The sequence below is a fragment of the Lonchura striata genome, chromosome 8 (assembly GCF_046129695.1).
Source record: "Lonchura striata isolate bLonStr1 chromosome 8, bLonStr1.mat, whole genome shotgun sequence".
Taxonomy (NCBI): domain Eukaryota; kingdom Metazoa; phylum Chordata; class Aves; order Passeriformes; family Estrildidae; genus Lonchura; species Lonchura striata.
Genome location: NC_134610.1, coordinates 17,690,638 through 17,709,536, shown reverse-complemented (window position 1 = coordinate 17,709,536; position 18,899 = coordinate 17,690,638). Strand labels below are relative to the sequence as shown.

Below are 18,899 nucleotides of genomic sequence, written 5' to 3'. Positions count from 1 at the left end.
AGAACGAAGGCAGGGACTCGTGCACATGTGAAGTTTCTGTCTCCAAGTGGCCTTTGGGTCCACAGAACCAGAAAAGTCCTTTCATGGTAGGTCCTGGATTATAGAGTTTTGTTTTACAGAATAAACAAACACAAAGCATTTTAGGTAGTGTTAGACACAGGGTGACATTAAAAAGCTCTCCACCTGCAGTCTAGTTAACATACTTAGTGTCACACAATTAGGCTTGTTAAAAATATTTAAAAGCCTGGAAGACTCAGCACATCTGCTTCCTCACATAGGAAAGCACTCAGAAGGAAAACTGCAAAATATTTTGTTTAGCATGAGGTAAAAACTCCTTAATTCTAATATCAAAGACCAGATACTCCTTCAGTGAAATAGTTGTTAATTTTGTTGTACTGCTTGTGCAGAATATATTTGCTCAGGCTACCAACAAGGTAATCTCTTTGAGTTTTGGCTTGCATTTTATTAAGACCTGAATCAAGACTACTAATTTATTTCACTCAGGCCAGCAAGGACAACTGCCTTCATAACTGTACTGGCTGATAAAACATAGGAGACTTGGAGCAGTATATAAGAAAAAACTTAGATGAGATGATATTCCATGAAACACAGCCATTTTTGATAAAATTGCTAATGCAGAATCTGATTTTGTTGGCTTCAGGAATGTTTCTAGAAAAGCCAACTCAGTATGTCTCTTTCTAACCTAAAATTAGGACTGGAATGATAATATCGTGATTTTCCTGTTATATAATAGTGACATAACAGTGTGACAGAAAGTGACATAGCCACATAAAGAAAGACCATTTTTTCCTAATCTACCAAAATGTGTCATGTCAACCAAAAAAAAAAGTATTTTAACTAAATTTATGGGAAAAAAAATCTCCTTGGAAAATAATGTCAGGATATAGTCATGAGAGAAAGACACAAGAAGGAACTAGAAGCTGTTTAATAAAGGAGAATAATAAAAAGAAAAAGCATGATGACGTACAGAGGGTTAATGTATGCATGTGGGTGGATTTTCAGACCTCACAGCAGAAATTGGTTTACTTTTCCTGTACTTTAGTTAAAGAAAATGCATGTGATGCTTGCAACATAAAGAAAACTCAAGATCAAAAAAAAAAAAGAGCAAGAAAACTGGTAAAATTTAACAAATTTAGCTGAAAGATCAGGATAATGGCTCAGTGTTGACAAATGTAACGTAAGAAAGAATAATTTAAGCCATCAAAATACATCATTATTGTCACTCAAGAGGAGACCTGTGCCTGCTACTGGATGGTTCAATGGAAGTCTCTGCTCTGTATAGAGTAAGGGTCAAAGATGCAAGCAAACTGTTAGGATACAAAAGGATTGGGAGAGAAATAATGCCCAAAAATCTTATAATGTCATTAAATAAATCAGTGGTATGCCCTGACCTGGAGTACTGTACTCAGTTGTGGTTATCCTGCCTTGAAGAGAATGTATCATAAATAGAAGAAGTATAGAGATGGGCAGAGTAATTGATTAGAAGCATGAAAAACTCTTAATTTCAAGACAAATTAAAAAGTTTAACTTTTTTTTACATGAGAGTGAAGATGAACTATATGGGTCACTAATAATAATGGGTACACAGTGTATGAGAGGTCATTCATTAATAAGACAACAAGAAAAAGTGCAATGAAGTTATCAATTATTGCAATTAATAATTAATTATTAATTTTTCTCTGGAGCTCAGTGCAACTTGGTGGCCAAGACTTCAGCTGAATGTTGAGTTCTGTTGGATATGTATTTAAATAAATACATCACCTATGCTGAAGTCCACAAGATCTAAAAGTGTTTTTGAGTTACAGGCTACCATAAGGGTGACCATTCACCAAATTATAAAGAGAATTAAGAAGAAATCTTTCCTGTGGGCAGATTATTTCATAAATGCTTACTGCAGGGTTTCTGACACCTCTCCCTGAAACACACCTGGTACAGGCCACTGTCAGAGGGCATATCAGAGGAGATGGACCACTGCTCTGATCCAGTGTGTCAATTCCTATGTTGAATCAATGATACAGAGATGAAAGGTTCGATATCCTATTATCAGTCTCTTGAACCATCAAATTCTCCTCCTCTTCCCCATTCAGCTATTGATTAAATTAAATGCAGCAAGGTAAATGGGGACAGGAAAGAAATTCCTTATCTTAGCAGAGCTCTTTGTCTATGTTCTTTAGTCTGAATTATAAGGAGATGGTAACCCCAAACTACTGAGGAATCTGTATACTAGATTTTTTCACAGCAGCCTGTCCACACAAAGATCCCACTATATGGTTATTATTTTTAAGGCCATTTAAATTTTTATTATTTTTAGATATATAAGTATGCATTTTCTGCTCATTACATGCTGCATTTCTGGAGCAAAAAAGAGGTACAAAGAGACTGTGAAGGACAAACCCCCACCATTCATCTGTATACATGTGCCATGCTGACTGCTGTATGTTTTGGAAAGATCCTCTGTAGATTCACCAATCTAAAGAAATAATGAGCTTAAAGCAGTGGAACCTCTGAAAACAGCTGGCAGTTGGATAATGATGGATATGCTACAGAACCAGAGATCTTGGTGGTGGAGGATGAATGATGCATATAATGAAAAGGAGGCTGAAGCCGATCACCTTCCCTGTTAGTATAAACACGTAAAATGCAATTCACTGTGATGATGGTGGTGGTGCATTGCATAATAAATTATGTGTCTGGATCATAAAGGCAATATTTTATGATAGAAAAGTTTAATAGAAAATGTATGTAAATGAGTGTAACTTGCCCAATGATGCTTTTTGACTTGAGTGTAAGAGGAGAAAATAATTTCTTCTCTAGCACATTTGCAAGTTGAACAGAAAAATGCCTGCGAGTTCCACTTTCCAATTTCACTCACATTTTCAGACATAGAGGGATAATAGATTAGTAAAGAGTTGTGTTTTATTGCTGTAAAGCTCAACATTCTGCAAAATTTTTGAAAGTGCTATGAGTGAAAGTTAGTGGTGAGGAAAATGTGGAAATTGCTGATTAATAAAGGAGCAGGACCCAGCCAAATCCTGTTCCAAAATTTCCAGGGTTTTGCATAGGCTTAAAATTAACCTGGAGGACCATAAATGATGATTATCCTAGCAGAGAAGGTTTAATGAGCAGAGAGCTCCAGTGGGGAGGAAAATACCCAGGCAGACAAATAAACAAAATGCTGAACAGTAAGACCCTGGTGAGAGCCAGGAATGCTCTTGTGTTTGCCACAGGCTGCAGAGGTGCCCAGCCAGGCACCAACCACACCCTCGGGCACGTGCTGGATTCCTACCCTGGCCCTGGGCAGGACCCGGAGCTGGACTTTGATAATCCTTGCTGGGGCTCTTCCAGCTCTTGGTAGGACTCTTCTAAAGGACCTCCTCTTCTTAAGATGAGTATGAGAGTTTTGAGACGTGTTGTTCAAATAGGAAATGTCATTATTTAGCTAGGTTTAACTCCTAATAAAAAAGGGAGGTGGGATACTTTGGAGACAGTACAGGATTGGTGGTGGTTTTTTTTTTTGGTTTTTTTTTTTTTTTTTTTTTTTTTTTTTTTTTTGTGGTGTTGGCTACACTTCTAGTGAATTCATAGTGTTTGGGGTTTTTAATAATTTTAGTGAAATATTATTTATTTTATGTATTTATACATTTAAAATGCATATATATATATGTGAAAAATCTGTGAGGAACTTTTTACAAAAAATAATTTTAATATGCCAACAAAAAATTGTGATATACTATAGAAAAGTAAAATCCAATAAAATTTTCTGAAATAAATTCTAAGGAAAATTTACAAATCGTAGACAGCCAAAGTACTGATAAAAACACCAAGTTGACATTTTGAGACATAGAAGCCTAAATCATTGTTTTGTTTTGACATTTTGATACAAAAAGTAGAATTTTTTGTGTGACATTTCCAAAGCAATTTGGGATTTTTTTGGTAACTGTCCTGCAGAAATATTTTATGATTCAAGAAGTAAATGTCAAACTTTCAGAATTCCCTTGTAACATGAATTCCATTGGCTGATCAGCTCTTGTTCATGCCCTTTGAGGAACTGCTGAGCCTATCAACATAATAGAAATCTCTATTTCCACACAAGAAGTTTCAGTTAAAATTTGAATTCTAGCAGTCTCTCATAATTATCCTTTTTTGGCAAATTCTGTTGAGAAAGAGTGGGTGTAATATTTTGTCACTTCGAGATTTTTTTTGAAGTAACAGCAAATCAGAGCAGAAAAGCATAAAAATCATATTTGAAGAGGATTTTAGGAAATTATTTCATTAGCTGAAACTGGAAGCAATTTTCTTTATTTAGTCAAACACTATACTGCCCCCACCTAGACACAAGGTAAATAAATCATCACAAAAGGATTTTTTCTTTGTCTCAGCAAAGCAGCATTCATTTCTAGCTAGTGGGTAGGTGTCCCAGATGTGAAAGATGTATAAGGCTCTCTTGTTGCTAAATGCCAAAGCTGAAGCACTGGTTTCCTAGAACTGCACATAGGTCATATTAAACAGCTATAAACAACAGAAAAGCATCACATTTTTGCAGAAAAGATGGGTTTTCCATTTGTAAATCTTCCTATGTAGAGTTGGGTAATAAAGCAATCTATACCTTTAGGTATGTGAAGAGAGTAGAACACACTGCTTAATACTGGGAACTCCCAGGACTGGTGAAGGAGTTAAAATTTGGTTCTAGTAATAACAAGGGCCTATGTGAAACTGGACCCTGAATCCTCAGCCATTAGCAGTTGCTAACCTGAGAAGGAATTTGATTGTCTAAACTGAATCACTCTGACACAGATTTCTGGGTTTCATTAATTTCTTCTGTACAGTCACCTAAATTCACATAAATGAATGGAAAAAATACATTAAAAAATCTTTGTATGAATGTTTACCTATCAAAGAGAAACAAAAAAAAAGCTATTATTTCCAGTTTTATTTTCAGATATTCTCACCGGAGTTTGATTTTTTTTTGCATCTAGATCCACAATATGTTTATTAAAAGAAAAAAAGAACCAACATGAGGCAACAACAACAACTCTACTAGAAACTCCCTAGTAACACAAAAAGCAGTACAGCTGTGTTCTGCTGGAATGGTTAATAAGAAAAGGAAAAAAAGGAAATTAGACCCTTTATTCTAGAGAGCATGCATTTATGCAAAGAGGATGTTTAGCAGGGGGTGAAGAGATGAGGACTTGGCCAGTTATGAACTTGTAGAATAATCATGGGAAAAATGATGAAGTGCTCATAGTGGTATAGTAATGACATACATAAAGCAAATGTGTTATGATTAGATCAAATTGCAAGGAGAAATGAGTAAATGTTGAGAACAATGTCGTATTCAATGTGTAAACAACACATCTCTCTCCTTAGCTGGGGTTGTTATAAGCAAGCAAGAGTTAAAAATACAAGAGCAATTTTTAGAGGCAACCTCATGACTGGCAATCAGTGCTAATAAGATTCTTTTCCTCTTGCAAGATTCACAGAAAGCCCTCAATCCATGCCGAGCACATTCAAAGGCAAGGGACTAAGCGCTCCCCTTACAGGTTCATTATCATTCGCAGGTTATCCCAAGCCAAGTGAATCAGGAAAGCAAATGAATTAGTGAGAATTAAGGAGCCTCTGTGGTCTGAACCCTCTCCAAATCTCAGCTAAGATGAAAGGTAGACGCTGATGTCTTGTGTCCCGGGGTTTTCAGAATTGGAGCCCCAGTGCCGAGCCGCTTCCTCCAGAGCCTTGCAGAAATGTGCAGGCAGTTAATGTTGCCTAACGTCTCCTGACCGTGGGTTCAGCCATGTGGGAAAAGTTTTACGAGGCTGCAAAAACCAAACCCCCTTTCACTCACAATTAATTACAGGAGAGTTGTTATAGCACCTCGCTGTCAATGAGTCCAGTGAAAACGCACATTCCTCTCATCTCACTCAGTAATAATCAAAGATACTCAGGTAATGTCTTAGTGCATAACAATATCAAATGGGGTAGTTAAAAGACACCTCTAAAGCACATTGAACCACTAACGGTATTGTTTCATTGGAAGTGCGACCTTAAATTATAGGATTTGTAAATGACAGGAATTCACAATATGAATTGGAATCTCCAGTGTTTACCCTCCCTATTTTCATCTGTCTGAAACGAAGCAGCACCTGACAATCTTTAATCACATACTTGTTTTTAGTTTTGTGATACAGTGATCTTCTGAGGGAAGCTATGGCCTTAAAGTACAATGGGTTGGAAAGATTTGAAAGGAAAGCAGTTTGTTTTCATTAAATACTTGTTACTGCTAATTATATTTGATCATTATAAATAATACAGTTTAATTAAAGAAGCACGTCACCTAGAAAAAATATTTGATTTCCAAAGGATAACAGTATATCTTTGCACTTGCAAGTAGGGGATGGAAATAGCAAGTGAAAAATGTGCAGATGTATTTGTTTGTGTGTCTGTGTGTGTTTGCATGTAGGTATAAACAAAACAGTATTGTTTTGGGGAGACTAAATGTTTGGTAGAAAAAATAAATCTGTTCAAAGGAATTTTTTCCAGTTCTGATAATGAAATTATACTTAAAGGGCTATATTGCATCATATCAGATGATATCTTTATGTATTTTTAAAATTATTTAACATAAGTAATTATCTACAATAAAATTACATTTGTCAAATGACATTAACCAATGTTTTCACAGCCTAGGTCTGTATCAATGTTCTCATCAGATATATTTGTCTGCCATAATTTTTAATGCCAGCTGTTTCACGAATGTGAAGAGTTCAGTATGAAATTACATGTTTGTCATAATAAATCTATATATTTAATTTTATTTTTTTTGCAAATTATACTTTTTCAAGGTTAGTTTAAAGGAAATTAATAGAAAATTAAGGCTAATAACTCTACATGTAACTGAAGTCTTGAATTCATGTACCAGTTTACATAATTGTTCCTTTAAACAATCATGTTGGAAAATTCTCTAGTTTTTACTTCCCCTCTTCATATAATTCCTGACTCATGACCTCCTATCTACCAGCCAGGCTTGATGTGCATGACTGTATCTCATTTATAATAATCATGATCTTTACAGAGAGATCGATTAAAATATTATGGTTCTTTTAAAATTAGAATGCATATCAAACGAAGCCTCGCTTATAAAATACAGAAAAAGCCCAGGCTTTTGCAGTCTCCTCCGTGTGAATAAGATGTTTTAAAAATCTCTTAATATTCAAAGACAGTTAATCATTAAAGAGGCAAATATGTTAATACGGTTTTATCACAATTGAAAATGCTGTTAGTGGGTCTATGGATTGCACTGTTCTATATACACTACATTTAACACAGTTAACAAAATGAGTCCTGAAACTCAAAAATCACTCCCTCTACAATAATATGTAGTTTAAATAAAAAGCTAATATAATTTAAAGAATTGTTTTCTTTTTGGTATGCACTCTTGTTTGTATAAAAAGTATTTTAGAAAATACACAATATTTTAATCCCTTCCTTTTTTTTTTTTTTTTTCACATGAAATTGCTGAATGGAAAAAAACCCCAACATTATTTAAACTGAGGTTGAAAATATCTAGAGGCTTCAACAGTGGACAATTTCTTTTCCTTGTAGTTATAATTAAATCTTTTTTTTTTTGGAAGAGGGGGGACTTGGGGGAAGGAGGAGGAGGACAGTGTTAGTAATCCCAGCCACTATATTGCTTGCAAAGAAAATGCTCTAAGACTTAAAGGAAAGATAAAGGTGAACTGCACGACAGTGTTAAAATTCAACAAATCTCATTCTTAATTCCTTAACATTGCAATGCTGTTCATTTCCTTGTATATTTTTTTATTTTCACCAAGCTTTGTGCATTTATGCTTGGAATTTGAACATTTTTCTGTTTTTTAAATTAGATGAATGAAACATTTCAATTGATATAATTCTACCCACTCTCTTCTTAACCGCTGTATCACAAGGGGATTTTATTAATTGCATTTTTTAATGCTGCTCTTGTTTTTAATCAGTTACCTCTAGGTTAGCTTATGTATCACTTTTAGTAAATTCTATTTATGTTATCCAAAGAATTAAAGATAGCAGATGCAGGTAAAATCATTTTCAAGAAGGTGTGAGCACAGGACAGAAGAAAAAAAAAACCCAAACCAAAACAAAAAACAATTAGAACAATCCCCCAGCTAGTATCAGCCTAGGAAGAAGCAAAGCACACACAATACCCTCAAGTGTGTGTGTGTGTGTGTGTGTGTGTGGGAAGGGCTTCATAACACCAATATTATTTAAAATGGTGTGGGTCTGCGGCAGCCTGCAGCAACAGCAGCTTCAGCCAGTGCTGCGCCAGCCAGGCAGCAGGCCCTGCCCTTGCGCTGGCCACAAATGACCACTGAAATCCCAGAGGCACTCTTGAATTTCTGCATTCTCATTTCATCAGCTGCGAAATATCTGTCACTCATGTCCCACACTGGGCAAAGTGACACCTGCCAGTCTCAAGAACAAGGACAAATTAATGTTCCTCCACCAACTGTGTCTCAGAAGCGAGTGGCGAGCGGCAGCGCGAGCAATCAACAGCTCGAGTACATTGTTAAAGTTTGCAATGCATTGCTGGGGTTCCTTTCAGACAAGGTAATTTGCAGCAGCTGTTGTCGGTTTGTGCTGTTATTGAACATGTGTTCTGCTGATTTCCCTCCTAATGAATCTTTTAAAAATATTTGCAAAATACGTGTAAAATTGCATTGCTGAGGTTTCATGAAGCTGCAAAACAAGGTGGCTCATTTTAAACAATGCTTGGGAGAGATAGTGCAGCAGCTGCCAGATAAACACGTAAGCCAGGCACTCACCTTATCCACTCCATCTTCCTAGAAATCACTCAGAAATATTTTGGATAGTAGGTATAAAATCTCCAAAAAACCCAAAACAACAAAAACCATTTCTGATGTCTGTCATCATGTCACATCATGTTATGCGATATTATATCTGCTTGTGATGAGATGCAACATGACAGGATGTAATGCAATGTAACATATAAAAAAATGTAAATAATCCACTTTTGGGGATTAGATATCTGCTGTCAATTCCTATAGCAGGAACCTGAACTGAATTTATTGAGGCGGATGGGGGCCCAGCAAACACCAAACTGTGCAGTGGTGTTTGCAAACCAGCACACATCACAGTTCACTGCCTCTCCCAATTGCTTTTGGGTAGTTTGGCTCTTATATGACTGCATTACAATGTTAAATAGAAGTTCTTGTGGTGAACAGTCTTGTGACTCAATAATTTCGTTAATTATCACTGCCTACAGCAATCACTCCAATGATGACTCGACATGAGTAGCTGTTTGTACATTTTAAAATATACTTGTTCGAAATAGCTGTAGTGTTTTTCACAGCAAAACACACAGTGTGAACATAAAATCATGTACTAAATAGGACATAACTGGGGAGAAAAAACAGTGCTTTGGGCCAAATAAGAGATTGCTCAGGACAGCATAAACTCCTGAGATCTCCCTGAGGCTGGAGACCTTCCTTCATTTGTTGGCACAGATCTATCTCTCTGTAAGTCACTGATCAAAAAGCACCAACATTTTAGGATTGGATAGGCTCTGCACCCTTTTATCACAGTGGCAGTTCACCAGTGCTTTCTGCCAGTTCTGGAGGGGCAGGCTTGGGCACAGAGAAGAGCTCTGGGCAGACTGTGCCCATGAGTGCCTGAGGAGCCAGATGACTATGCCATGGAGAATGGGCATTTGAAATGTCAGTGAATGTAACCTGAATGGTCTGGGGTGTTCTTTAACAGTGAGGAGATGGCTTTTGAAGTATTGCATAGGTTACTGATGATTTGGGGAAATTAAAAGATCTAGATTTGCCTTCACATAGCCATGGGTAGGGGAAGGGGCTAATCACCAGCAGTGGGAGGAATGCATCCCAGTCCCCTGACCTTCTCCCAGAATAGCCCAGGTCTCTCTTTGCCTCTGCCCCTGCCTTCCTACTGACTAACTGTGGCAGCTGATTCCAGCTCAAAATTAACCTATTTCTGTGCCTGGGAAAAAAAAAAAGAATCCAAGCCATTGCATTTCATTGGTAGTTAAGTGCTAATGGATGTCTTAGAACATGCTTTTAATTTTCTTTCAACAGAAGACAAAATGCCATGTTGTCTGAGCTTTGACTGCATCACAGGCACTCTGCAAAAATATCTTCTTACACCTACAAGGGCTTCACCCCCACTATGTTTGACTGTGTTGGGAGCTTGAGCACAGGTGAGTGGACAGCATTTTAACTACTATGTTTATTCAATGTTCCCTAATCAGGGTTAGATAATATGATATTTATAAAAACCCATTCTCTGTACCCTCGAAGGTTGCCCACCTTGGTAGCATCAATGCCATTGAACTGGTATTAGCAGCAGTGAGGGGTGGCTGTAAATTTTGCCTCATGTAGACAAGGCTTATAAGGTAAGCGGGCAGACCCCCAGCTGCAACTGCGTGCCTGGGAATGGAACCTTTTATTTGCTGTCATAGTGATGACTTTTAATTGTCCCAATAAACAAGCTTTTAAAAAGCTTCTAAAATGTTCTCTAATAACACACTTTGGTCTTTAGCCATAGAAATGCAGAAATAATTAGAAGTGCCATTGTGTACAGTGCCTTCTGGACTGGGCTGAAGGTGAAGGAGAAAGTATCATGCTATCCTTGTCAGCTGCAAGGGTAATTACTGCTGGCTGAAATTACTCAACATTTGTTTATAAGCTCCCCAGAGCATGCTGTAAATAGATTGTCTGTTATAGTCCAATCACATTAAAACGCTGCTCCTTGCAAACTGCTACCTCCTGTTTTCTGTAAGCTAGACAGAGAAAGCCTGCTGCTCACTTATTGAGCACCAAGCACTGAAGAGCTATGTTTAATGTGATTGTTTTCATTTGCTCTTCTCCGTCTGATATTACATTTATAGTTTACTGGGCTTGAAGACTGGCGTGTTGCATTGCTTTCATTTACTGTAGTAAAACTGAAAAGCTTTATTTCTGGAATCTGTATGCAACAGTTGATAGGAATTTTGGAATAGCAATAGCGTGGGAATATCTACAGACAACTTGTTCTCCTCTTGGGCAATGGTGTTTTCTCTTTGCCTTCTAAATGCTTCTGCACTGGTTCCAGCAGTGGTCGCATTGCCTGAATTGTCCTTTAAAGGATGAGCAGTATTTTCATAAAAGGTTAGAAAGAATGTATTTCCCTTAGCACTGAATTTCACACTACAGCATTGTCCTGTCCATTATGACCTGAGTTGTATGAAATAGAGATGCAGCCACAGCCTGTCTGTTTGATTTGCTCTCAGCATGATTTACCACATCATATCACAGCAGCTCAGGTATTTCCAATAAATATGGGGACAAATTCATCGCTGACATATGCAGAGAGAATTCCAGTGCTATCGATAGAGTTGCATTTGCTCCCACCAAGGTGAATTTGGCCACTAAACTGAAGATTTAGGGGAAACAAATAGAATTTTGAAGAAAACTCCTAAATCCCAAAACAAAACAACCCAACACATAAAAAAAAAAAAAATCTGAACACGTTCTATTTCCATATATTAAAAAAAAAAAAAAGCAGTACATATCCAATACTAGGTATCAGAGGCAGAAATTTGTAACCCCTGTTTCATGAGTAATTCATGAGAACACACACAAAGGGTATTTCAACACCACTCAATTTATTTACCACTGATTATTCCCCAAAATCAGTACTGATTATATATAGAGCAAAGTGTGGACTCATCATGTCACATTTATTTGAAAAGGTTAGTAACAACATGCTGCCTTGCATACCTCCATAGCTGAAAAAATAATCTAGACATTACTGAATTTAACCTGATTTTCTTAAAACACAGGCACTTCACTGGTGTAAATCCTCATAGAAGACATTGCAGCTATGACAACTTACACCAGCACCTGAGCTTGCCTGGAAATAACACCACAAAGCAGCAATGTTAGTGACCAGTAGAGAATTATTAAAGGAACACAGATAATTGGAAGAAAATAAATGACCTGGGTAGAAGAGCTACTATAAAATGAAGTGCAGGTAAATCACTATACTGGACACCTTCCAGCCTCATGTGCTAGGTGCCTTTCTCCCTAATTTTAACATCTGCTTAAAGCTTCTGTTCTCTGCAAACCAGTCAGAAAGAGAGAAGAATTGAAATTTGGATATTCACATTTGTTTCTAACTGGAATCACTGCCTGTGGAAAACTGTCCTTCTGGGAAAGATGCTGGAGTGCTAGAAATGGTGATTCAATTGCCCATTAAGATAATTCCAGGAAGTACTACTTTCTTGAGGCTGTATTTCCAGGAATGGCAATCATGGCATCACTGCTCTGACAGTGTGTTAGGTATCTCCAGAAGTGGACACAGCAGGTGAATATTTCCAGTTACTACAAGTAATACTACAGGTTAGATCTTGTGGTTACCTTTATTTGCAAAAGCTGGCTAGTGCAGCATATTGCAGTCCTTTGATGATGAACTATACCAATTGTTTTGCAATAAGTGGAAGCTTCTTTGCAATCCAGGTAACATTTTTTTATGTTCCTATTCCTGCTTTTTCGTGCTATTAGAGAAGCAGTGAATCTTTAAAGAGAAACTTCCTACAGCTAAAAAAGACATTAAGGGGGGAAAAAAGCTGGGAGCCATAGTGACAGGTACAACTAAGGCTGTATCCTTCGGTTCCCTGGAAACCAGTCAAACACTATCTCATCTTGCAATGGTTGTGTCTGATCCTCTGCTTCAGACATCTTCCTAATAATGGCAACTACAGAGGTGACTCTCTGCAAATAAGGGCTTACAGCAACTGGACATCCATCATATATCTCCAGAGCAACATTAGACCACCCTAATGGGTACTCCCGTCTTCATTATGATATTAATTCTCTAAATTTCCAAAGTGATTTCATTTGTAAAATGACAAAGGCTGGCTGCTCAGGAGACAAAGTGTTTTCATCCCCCTCCTGCATGCTTACAAAGGCTTGCTCTCTTTAGTCTTTGGGGGAAAAGAAATTTGATAGCATTAGATCTCTTGTGATACACAAGGCTGCCTAACAGCTACACCACCTGCCAGCACCGCATGCCTGCCCATCCAGCCTGAAGATTCTAAAGCAATGGTTGATGAGTAGAACATAGAAACTGGGGGGGGTGGGGGTGGGGGGGCAGCGGGGGGCTGGTAGAAGCAATGCAGGGAGAAAATAGAAGCTGTATAAAATACTCAGTGTGAAAGTGAGGCAGGATTGAGGGTAAGGGTGAGGTCAGAGCCAAGGCTGGAAACTGAATCAATCTGACCAAGGTTGGTTTGGTTAGATTAGGTAAAAGCATGATTTTCTCCCTGGTGTATCAGAGCCTTTGCTGTGGCTACAAATTCACTGACAGCCAACCAAAGTAAGCTTTTCACAAAGAGACAATTCTTTGCATAGCTCCTGTTCTCCAAACTCTTGAGGATTACATAAATTAGAAATGGAATTAAAAAGAAAATCAGTAAACCTGTGACATCACCAAATGTTTGGCCCCACATAGTGACTAACTAAAGTGCCTGACTGAATAATAGTGAGAAATTAGGAAGTCCTTTTAATGGCAGTGATGGTTGTAACCTGGCTTGTGCATGGATCTGGAAGCAAAACAAAACGGTATTTAAAATACACTAAAAAATGCACAAGACATCAGTCTCACTAGGCTTTATGCTGCTTTAAAAATCTAGCCAATCCTTTAATTGGTCTGTTTCAGATTTTCTCTTGTTTACACTTCTTCTCCCCTGTTGCTGTCCTCTGTCAAGCTTGCAGAGGCAGCAGTGTATGAGGAGACTTGCACCAAGGAGTCCAGCTCCTCTTCCCAGCCAAGACTGCCTTCAGCAAGCTGCTGGTTTTAGTGCTCCACCTACAATTTCATTCCCTTTGTCCATGTCCTGCTGCTGGATTTCTATTGTAGCTTCTACAACTCCCCCTTTAGTGATGAGTCTCAGTAATCAGGGCCAGCACTTTGTACTGGTGTTGGCATGCCCTCAGTCCTGGGGATCCTGGATCCCAGGTGTCCTTCAGCTGGCAGGAAGAGAGCAGAGAGCCTGGTGGGGCTGCAGCCCAAGGCCACCTCCCCACATCTCACACACTCACTCCCCAGGCACACGGGGCAGCTCTGGGGGTGACTGTGCTGGCAGTGTGACACTCAGAGTGGCATGTGGCTCTGCATCCCACCACCGCCTTTCATCAGGCATTTACTGTGGATGGAAATTTTCATTACAATTTATAATTGTATAAAAATGTTTTCATTTCACAAATTTGGAAACATCTCTGTAACATCTTGCTTAAAACTAAATTAATTAACAACATTAAAAACATTGAAGAGGATGATTATTTCCCAGAGGAAGCCTTCATGTTTAGTCTAGAGTAAAGCTCCTTTTTTTTCCATTTCTCTTTCTTTCTGACCCAATAAATCTTGCATTCTTTGCTGAACAGACATGCAGCTTCAGCAGGAAGCAGACTGCCCCCCTCTTTTCCCTTCCTTGCCCTTGTTCCCCAAATCTCCAGCAATTGTGGCTTAACTTGGTTGTCAGAGCCTAGGCTGGAGCTGTAGATTTGAACCCCTCACACTGAGGAGGTCACTGAACCGTAGTCAGCTCACCAGTTTCTGGGTGAGTGCTTTAACCACTGCTATAAAAGATGAGCAGCAGCATCACCACCATCCATCTTTAAAAATAAAGAGTAATCCAGTTGTCCAGCCCTCAAGGAACAAAGCACCTATGAGTCAGAGTGTTCTGCTGAATGTGAATGAGGGTTACATCTTAATGCCTAACTGGAGGCTCTGTGTGCACAGGTTAGTTCTGTAGGAAACATGATTTTGGATTATTAGTCTTTCTTCATAACTCACTAGCAGATTTGTACATCATATCAACTCCACATACTTTCTGATAAAAATCCTTGTTTCCAGTAGTAAGAATATACCACAAAATTAATCTGGCTCTTCAACTTGGATACCTAAATTTTCCTCAGAAATCACATCTTTGAATGTATTGTTTTGAACACCAGGACTGAATTTTAATGCTGTAATGATCCTGCCAGATGATGACTGTGTTGTTTCTGTGTCATCTTTTATAGACATGGGAGATGGAGATGCTCAGAACCTCCTGGTAATATGCTACTTTCCAGTTCCACAGCTTCATTTTTCTGCACTTCTAGTATTCAGCATAAAATCATGATGGTCTGAGATGGGTTGGCAGCTGTCCCTATCAGTTATTTATGGTTTTTTTCTTAATGTTGCATTCCATAGAGTCAAATTCAAACATGCTGTAAGAAACTCTACAGTGATTGCTTATTTCAGGGGTAAACTTGTCTCCATGTTATATGCTTATGATGTTATTGAGGGCCCTTTGGCCCTCAAATTAAATTATTAATGGAAAATTCTTTGTCATTTGTTTCTCAATGTCACATGAATGTAAAAGTATTTTTCAGTGCTGCTTCATGGAGAAGACATTCTGCTTTTGCATTTAAGTTCACCTTTTCTGAAAGAGGTGCTAAACTATTATTCTTTTCCATCTTTAACTAAATACTGTAGTTCCATGTCTAAGATTAATCCATTGCAGCTGGAAGTAATGAAAGCTCTGTTAATATCCCAAAGTCTTGATTAATTTTTTTTTTTTTTTGCAAAAATCATAGGCTAATATTTGGAGGATTGTGCAGTCCCATGTAAGTTAATAAGTATAAATCCACTCTGGCATAATATTGTTTCTGTCTTCCATGGCTGTCTTCCAAAAGCTGGAAACTCCAACCTAATGTGTCACTTCAGTATGGACAACATACCAAACAATTTGTTAAGGGAAAAAACATCTCATTTCCTAAGCATTTTGGATGCTATTTATTAATCCAGTGTAGACCTGGAGCAATCATTACAATGTGTTTAGGCTTCCTGAACTTTACTATGGAAAGAATTTTTCCAAGGGTGACTGTAAGAGCGACAGTATTTTGGGTAAGAGGTCTGTGCACAGGAACAAGAGCATTATTGCTTTGCTGGGATTCAGAGGGTGAAAGCCACTGTGAAAGGTGGTTCACCACCTCGTTTGTGGTGAGGAAAGCTCAGACCCATAAGGAGTGGTGTGGCATAGAGATTTTGCTGTTAATCACATATGTCCTTTCTGCTCTCATGTTAGGGGACAGCAGAGCTATGACCATTTGACATGGTCCATGATGCCAGTTATGTATGGAAGGATTGAAAGGATTTTTTTCTCTTTACATACCTGGGGGAAGTGAAAACCTGATGCAAATGATGTTTGGTCTTTTGCCATGCTCAGATTCATAAAGACAAAAATGTGTTTGGAAGCCACTTTTACTTGCTCTCTCCACCCAAACTGTACTTTTATTGCTGAGCCTCGGGGAGGCACAACACAGCACCTGACTGGTTCTCTGCTCCCAGATGGCTCTCAAGGAGAAAAGTTGTTTGCCATTTTCTTCCCTTGTCAGATCAAGCCAATACACATACTCAATATACCTATCTTGAGAAGTTTTCTTTATTGATGACTCTCACTTTCTCTGCAAACAATATATTTTCTGCCATACCCGTCCAGGTAAATAGGGTTCACTCTGGAAACAGAAGGAGCAGAACCATATGGGAGAGTATAAAAATGAACTGACCTGAACTACAGTTCTGAAAACACTGTAAATTGTTTCCATTCCTTGACAGAGTGATCACACTGGGTAGGAACACCTTTGTTGCTGTGACTTGTCCTCTAATTGTCTGGCACCTTTCAGGGAATAGGTCTACTTGTTTGCTAAATTATGACACAGGGAGATGATTTGCCAGCTTGATCTGGTCTTTTCTGCATTGACAAGACTTCTTCATTGCATTCCTATAGAATCCAGTACATGAAAAAGCTCAAAGTCAGCTTAACTTTTTAAACTTTTTATATAACATCTTTTTTCAGTGATATTTGCACCAGTGGTAGTGGAGAGATGCCACAGATTCACGGGACTCTGCACCATGACTCTACATATGTGTTGCTGATTTGATAAGAACTGTTTCAGGGATTCATAGTGTAGAGCTTTCTGCACCAACTTATGTTTACCCAGGGAGCTCTGAAGTAATTTGACATGCCTTCCATGCACATATATTTTAAGAAGTCACAAGGCAATTGCATATACAATAGCTGTGTAGTATAAATATTATACATCCATATGATAAGTCTCTTCAGCACTGCTCTTTCAGAGCATTGTCATTCAGGAACATAGGCATGCTCAGAAAAATTCTGTTAGCATATATAATTTACAATGAAAAATAGTGGCCCAACACAAAAAAAAAATAAGTGTGTAGACTACAAATATATTCCAAGCTTGTTCCTCTCATCTTGTTTTTTTTATTAGCTCTGTAGAAAATATTTGTTTTTTGCTATTTGGAATGGTAATAACAGGAATTATGTCTCCTTCACTAAGCAAGCTTTTTTAATATAAATAGGATTTGTATATGCTAATTAATAATGCATTGTATCTACACTGACTTCTGGATACTGTAACCCTTAAAAGGAAAGGATGCATATAGGCTGGTCACTTCAAATCCAAGCTTGTCAGGTATTCTCTGTGCACCAGAATAATGCTGCCTTTTGAAGAACGTGTCTTCATTATGCAGTTCAAGATGGCCAACACCCAGGCCTGATATTCTGCTTCTGACCTTGTAAAAATCATTTGCTGTTCTGAAAGCAGGAACACCTCATGATAAAACCATATTATGTGATAATGACATTTTGCCAGATTGTGCTGAGAATTGCTTTGAGAGGGAGGAAGACGTTTCCATTGATTGTTCATCAATCTTCAGATTGTCTTCAAACGATAAACAGCTCAGGATTTCAGGCCTGCATATCTGTGGTGTGAATGTACCCCAAAACCGTGGGAGAGTGGGGGGATGTGGCAAGGCAGAAGGGGTGAGCCCCAGCCATGCAGAGACACACACAGCATGACAGGCAGAGGACAGAGGGCAGCCTTCAGCTTTGTGTCCTGAGGAGCAGCATTTTCAGTGTTTGGCTCTGCAGAGCCATTTGCACTGGTTTCCAGTGCAGGAAGAGGAGGTTGATAGTGATACTATTTACAATTCATTATGACAAGATTGCAGAAGATTGTTGAACACAGGAACCACTGACCTCCCATTTCTCTTTCATCTATAGGAGTACATTCATAAATGATAGCCCACTTTAAGGACACTGGAGTGGAGAATTATACTGGACTGCTTCTTCTACAATCTTCTTTACCTTTTGGGTTAGCAACATCACTAATTGGCACTTGACAGCACTTCCAGATCCTCCTTGTGAATCTCATAGTGTGACTGATGGTTGATTACATAAAGAGAAGAATTGTCTGTTCCATTTAGTCTGTCAAAAACTAGATGCTGCATAGCATGTACCACATCTGGCAATTGATAGCACCATGTTTGTTAAGGTTATCTGATTGGAAGAACTGCAAGCAATGAATAAGGCAGCACAGCTACATGTGATAACCTCCCCACAGGGAAACTGCATGGCCTGACAGTTAGCTTCATGCTTGCCATTTCAGTATTCTACATTTTTAAAGTGCAATAGGGAGCTAAAGAAATGCACCCTATTTTCCGAATGCACTTACAGAAAAAGACAGCCTTTAATGTGCTTAACAGATTCTTTTTTTATGCTGCTGAATTTTTCAAAACTATTTTTCACATCCTAAAACAGTAGGAATTATTTTGATGCCTGAAAGCATTTGAGGGACTAATTCATTTTACAGTAGAACTGCTGCAACTTTTCTCTTGATGATCAAAGAAGAATAATTGAAGTTTCATACCCTTTGTTATTACATTTCTAAACTGTAGCTCTTTCTATATATTTTATAAACCAATCTTTTCAAATGCTTGTTCAATACAGCAGAGTTAGT

The 18,899-nt window shown here is 38.2% G+C and overlaps 1 long non-coding RNA gene across 1 annotated transcript in view; it reads right to left on the bottom strand.

Annotated features, from left to right (window-relative positions):
- LOC110469642 (uncharacterized) overlaps positions 1-18,899 on the bottom strand; it is a 243,411-nt gene that overhangs the window by 11,966 nt on the left and 212,546 nt on the right. The gene's annotated exons all lie outside the window — the stretch shown is intronic.